The 6,000-nt window shown below is 30.9% G+C and overlaps 1 protein-coding gene across 2 annotated transcripts in view; it reads left to right on the forward strand.

Moving 5' to 3' along the window:
- LOC119680389 (uncharacterized protein KIAA0930 homolog) overlaps nt 1-6,000 on the forward strand; it is a 58,913-nt gene that overhangs the window by 50,014 nt on the left and 2,899 nt on the right. The gene's annotated exons all lie outside the window — the stretch shown is intronic.

Consider the following 6,000-nt stretch of genomic DNA (forward strand, 5'->3'; position numbering starts at 1 on the left):
ATCCAATTATAACGGCATTAGGCAACATCTCTCCAAAGGACATAATAGCGTTTTCAACTGCTTCTCGTATATGGAATTGAAGTGGGCATATCACAATAATCCTCAAATGATGCAGTGACGTGGCGACAAGTTTCTAACCCATCTTCAAATATAATCTAATCTAGATACATAATAGCGAAAGATTAAATAGAACTTTACTTAAATTGCAGTTCACATTTTCAACTAAAAATTCGAGAATAAATTCTTTATAATGATTTATATATTTATCTGAATAATTATCTGAAATAACTGTACATAATTTGAGAGAATACTGAACCAATTTTAATTGTCAAGGCTAAAGTATGCATCTCTCCTATAAGTTTTCACAAGTTCTACTGAGAATATAATTAAAATTTCTTTTTTGGAAAAATTAAAAAGCGCCACTTATTTTTAATTTTTGTACTTTTTCGGTTATTAAATTTAAAATCCCTTTGGATTATTGCAAATTTAAAAAAGTGAAAAATCGCATTATCTGCCATGTCGTGCGTGCATTGCAGTGAGTTTGTCGCTTAATCCCCGCGGCATGGAATAACATCAAATTTGTCTTTATTAACGCACGAAAACTCAGCTACATTTGCACATGATATGGAAGCAGGAGCGGATTCAACTATGTACTTATACAAATGGAAACTTGAAAAAGAGGTTTAAATTAATGCATTTCTCTAAAAACTAGTATTTAAATAATTTGATAAAAAAAAATATTTTAAGAATTGTGAGAGTTAGTCTCATTAAGCAAATTGAAATTTGTGCTTTCACACATCGTCCTTTCTACTCCGGATTTCCTTCCTGTAAGACTCGAATAAAGTTCGAGACATACTGACGCATATACAGAGGATATATGTTCACAAACTTACAATTATTTTTTTAACAATAGTCACTCATTTGCCTCAGTCAACTGCACATCGTTTACCTTTCGAATTTTGGATTTTGCCTGCGTTCCCAGGTTCTTAGCGTCATTAACTAAATTCGTGCTTCGAGTTTTGCGCGTTGGAAGGCATCTCACATGCTTCATATGTGAAAATCATTCCGCTAGGATTTCAAAAATGGCGTTAAGACATATTTGACGTACTCATACAAGGAATTGCTTAATATCTTTTTTAGCGTATCATTTTCTTGAAATTTTACGCTCTGCGCTCCTCGGTGAAGGTATGGCAGCTGCTGACTGGGATTTGTGTCAAGGATTCTGGCATTGCAGCAGTTTAAACAGCTTTAAGATAACATAAGAAGGCAGACAAGAAAATTTTGTTAGAATTTCATGTGAACGAAAATTAATGAGTATATAAAGAAGAATATGGCACTTCACTTGGGTGATAGCTGAAGGCAGGCAGGATTGGTTAAAATTTCTCCTATGACAGAGTCTTCGATGTTCAAATTGATAGACAAGTACAAAAATGTGACTTTGACTGAATGTCAGTGCAAAAAATAGGGAAATGTGCTTAGAACAGCTAAAGGGCTTAAGGACCTTAGGCAGCATTTGATTTATGGATAATATTAATTTGTAAGTATTATTTTTTTTATATATAAAATTTTCTCTAATGATTACAAAGCAACATTAAGTTATTAAATCTTAAAATTAATTACATATAAATAACAAATAACACAACATGTATATAAGTGCAAGTTGAATACAACGAGGAGTTCTCATATCATGGGTTTCACTTCAACAGTTCTGGATTAGTTGAGGATTTAGTCAATATGAAATAAAATGCTTTTAAAATTTAGTAGAGCATTGAGAATATCTATTGAGCTGTGGCTGATCAGTCTAATCTTTTAAAACTGAAATATCTAGTCGTAAATTAGAAAAACTAACAGTGTGCAAAACTATAAGAACCATGTTGATCAAACAGTCTTCAGCCCACCATGTATCATTCAGACTTGAAATGTCGCAATGTGGATCTGAACTGCCATCTTAACTATAGAATTCATATTAATAAATATAATGTAGATCTGTGCTTGCATATATACTGTATATAAACAGCACATAGATAGTAACCAATTAAGTTTAAGAAAGACCACGGCAGATTATAGAATCATGGTTAATTACGAACACAATGCCATTATATTCAGTCCAAAATCCTAGTAAAACAGTAAAGCTCAGGTAGAAGAATCCAATAAGAAAACTTTGATACATTATGCATAGATTAGAATGGCCACTGCTAGCATGATTGGATTAATAAACAATAATTAATAAGTTTCATTATGTCAGTTTACTGATATCTATATAGGTAAAGCTAAGAATCAGTGATATATTTTCACAATAACTTTAGCGGGGCAATGAATTAATGGTGAGGTTAGGCTATATTGGTGGTTTAATGGGCACACGGTATTCCAATTACACTAATTCAGACTCAATATCATGACTTCTATTAGCGTAACTAGTTTCTATTATGTATTCTAGAGTCATACTATTTTCAGAACAACTACCTTATGAACAACTACCGTAGAGCGCAAAAACCCCTATGGTGTCGTGAACAAAAATAAAAAAAATAGAAGTATCTGAAATTGTCTAGTCTGTGTTTTTGTTTACTGAAGATGAGAGGAGATGTGTCTGTGTTTTTTTTTTTATTGAAGAGGAGAAGGAGGGTAAGAGTGAGAGTTGCAGCGTATTCAGTTGAACAGAGGCGTCGTATTTTTTTGTAGAATGAAGAATTCATTTTAACGGAGAAAAGTTTTCATGTTTAGTTTTCATCAGAAGCAATACTTCTGCACTTCTTCATTTTTATGTTAACACCACAGATCGATAACTGTTTATATAGAATTGCAATTTTATATACTTGAAGCATAAAATTCTACATTGCTATTAAATCAAAAATTCAATGGTTCGACATGCCATTTCCAATTTAATCAAACCATTTAGTGAACTGCAAATGAGTCCTGCACGCAAAGCTTCAAGTGCATTTTCCGTACCCAAATTAAAGTCCAAACTAATATTTTTCTTTATAGCAACTGCTGGAAATTCTACTTAAAGGGCTCTTTATGTGCAAATAATACGATTAAAGTGCTTTAATTTTTTAAGTGAATCTTTACGACTACATTTCATGTGCAACATTCGAAATGCAGTTGCCGTATTTCGTCCTGGCATACGAGCACATCGAGCAAATCGAACAAAAGCGGAGCGGAAGTGCAGGCTTGCGGTATTGTAGTTTGCGTGTTACAATTTGAATTTCAATTACTTGCACAGCTCAAATGTTACACAAATTTCTGACAACTGCATTTTGACACTTGACACGTTTTGTTATAGGAAAATTATGCATTCATAAAAAAAAACTAAAATAGCAAACATAAATGTGAAATTTGTATCAAATATGTCAGTTAGCACTTCCACTAGTAGCTCTAAATAGCACAACATACTTTCTTGAATTCGATGTCCTTTCAGTGCAGTTTTTTGCAGTTGTAGTTATATATTTAATTATCACCAAATAATTGAATTCTTTTTGAGACAACAATCCAAACATAAATTAAATTTTGGTTAAATTAAAAAATCACAAAAAAGCCTTCCTTCCTGTTCTGTCCTGCCTAACATAAAAATTATGTGCCCCATTTCCGCTGTTAGGCAACCTGATTTCCTGTTTGGTAGTCCTTGCTCATTTTTTGTAACCATTATCTGTTGTTTTTCTATCTTAATTAAACGGTAGCCACCAAAGTTTAATGTTATTACAGCATTACCATGGTGCGAAACAAGGACCCGTCTTGGTATTCGCTTGGCGCAGGAGTTTTTTCTATGGCGTTCAAGGCAAAGGTCATTTCATTTATTTACCTTGAATATTAACATTTTTCGCCTTTTATGTCTGGGTTTACCTAAGTTTCTTTTTAAATTTTTTCTCTCTGTTTTAAAAATAAATGATAAGCATAATAAAGTGCTATTGTTTGTGAATATTTGTATATGTAAATACAAGGAATACTTTAAGGAATAAGATTTTTTCTCGATGTGAACAACTTAAAGTTCTGCATTTCACTTACAGCAAATTAGGCAAAAATCACAATTAATTTATATTCTTTTTGTCATCAATTTTACTAAAACAAATAATTACTCGTAATTTTTTTGGTATTCCCACAGCTAACCCAATATGACGATGGATCGTTCCGATCATAACAATCAAACGAGTTACATGTTTCCAACGAACTTTTATTGCCTCTCAGCTTTAGGTGGATGTTGTTTCAGAGTTTAGTAGAGAGAACTACTAAACGGTTTTGGCATTACCGCAGCTCAGTCAATATGATGATTCGTCCAAGTATCTCGTTATATCGTCCGATTATAACGAGTTATTTGTTCCCATAACTTTTAATTGCCTCTTAGCATTAGGAGGATGTTGTCCCAGAGTTTAGTAGAGAGAAACTTCAAAATTAGATACTATCTATTTAATAGGTAATAGATAGATAATAGATCTATTATCTATTATTATCTATTATCTATTATAGATCTATTATCTATTATAGATCTATTATTAGTGTCCTTTATAAGGAAACATTCTAAAAGTTGACTATGTTTATTTAGACACTACACGATTGCTAATAAAATTTTCTGCTACTATATAGTGTGCTTTAAAAAGAAAATCTTTTAAAAATTAACTGCTTTCATTTAGACACTACTAATATAATATAGTCTAACTAAAATAGTATTAGTATTATTAGCTTTATTTTTACTTCATTTTAAATTTGTTGTATTATATAAAAAATAATAACAATTACATTATATATATAAAGCTTTCAGTTATGGTATTTTAGCTGTCTGCCTAACTAAAATATAATATAGTCCAATCTAATATAAATATAGATTGCTAATATGATATAGTCTCTTGTTTTATAAGATCTTCAATTCCAATTTTTTATTTAACTATATGCCGTTGTTGTGAGTGCGATATTCTGCTTCTTATACATCCTTATTAGAACAGAACTGAGGTTGATGCCAAGTTATCTGATCATTTCAACGAAATCATTCTGAATGAAAAGATGGAGTGTTGACTCTGCTTAGAGGTGGATAAATAAAATTTTTTTTGAAAAATTGTAAAGAAACAACCGTACTAGTTATCGCAATGCAATAAATATTGAAATTTTTCTTTATAAATTGTTCTTTCCTTATCTATAAATTTATAAAATATATGTTGCATTATCTTTACTATAACTACTACCAAGGTTATTATTAATCATTTTATTAATACTATCACCACTTTTATTACCACTGCTATCATTTCAATTACTACAATTGTTAGTACTGTTACTACTACTAATATCTATTACCATTTTTAGTACTACTATTATTTCTACTACTATTACTGCAACTGCTACAACTGCTACTACTCCTACTTTTTCTATTAATATTACTACTACAACCACTAGTTCTATTACTGATACTTCTATTTATATCCCTTAACTTACTCATTCGTTTCGTCCTGACCTCTTTGTTTTACTATTCGATAATTTAGTCATTCGTAGATATTAATTTTAAATTAACTTCGTTATTGGTTAGTCGATTTAGTCCACTACATCTGTTGCAGGAATCGATCGCATTTAAGTCTTCAGTGGCGCAGTAACAATTTTATTTTACATTTGCATATATGCTACGGATTGATGCATTACATCAAATGCACATCACATACATGTCATTCAGTTGCTACCTCTACTTTTGGCTTCTAATGCAGACAAATGGTTTTTATCAGTGTGACATATGAGTTTTTAAATATGTCAAAAAGCTGCCAAAACCTAAAAAACAAAATTTTGAAAAGCGAATAATAATAATAGCTATGAATTTTGAAAATATGTACATGCCATTCATATTTTTACATATTCATACCAGCTTTGGCTGGTAATATACATATATGTAGTACACTTGATGAAATATCAATATCTGATGGAAGATATCAGGAAGTAACAAGAGTGAAAATGCAAAATGAAATGTTAGAAGTATTTTTTGGTATATTTTTATAAACATAAAATAACACTATTGCGAAATTTAAAAGCAGA

This window comes from Teleopsis dalmanni, chromosome 2 (assembly GCF_002237135.1).
Source record: "Teleopsis dalmanni isolate 2A chromosome 2, ASM223713v2, whole genome shotgun sequence".
In the NCBI taxonomy this organism is placed as follows: domain Eukaryota; kingdom Metazoa; phylum Arthropoda; class Insecta; order Diptera; family Diopsidae; genus Teleopsis; species Teleopsis dalmanni.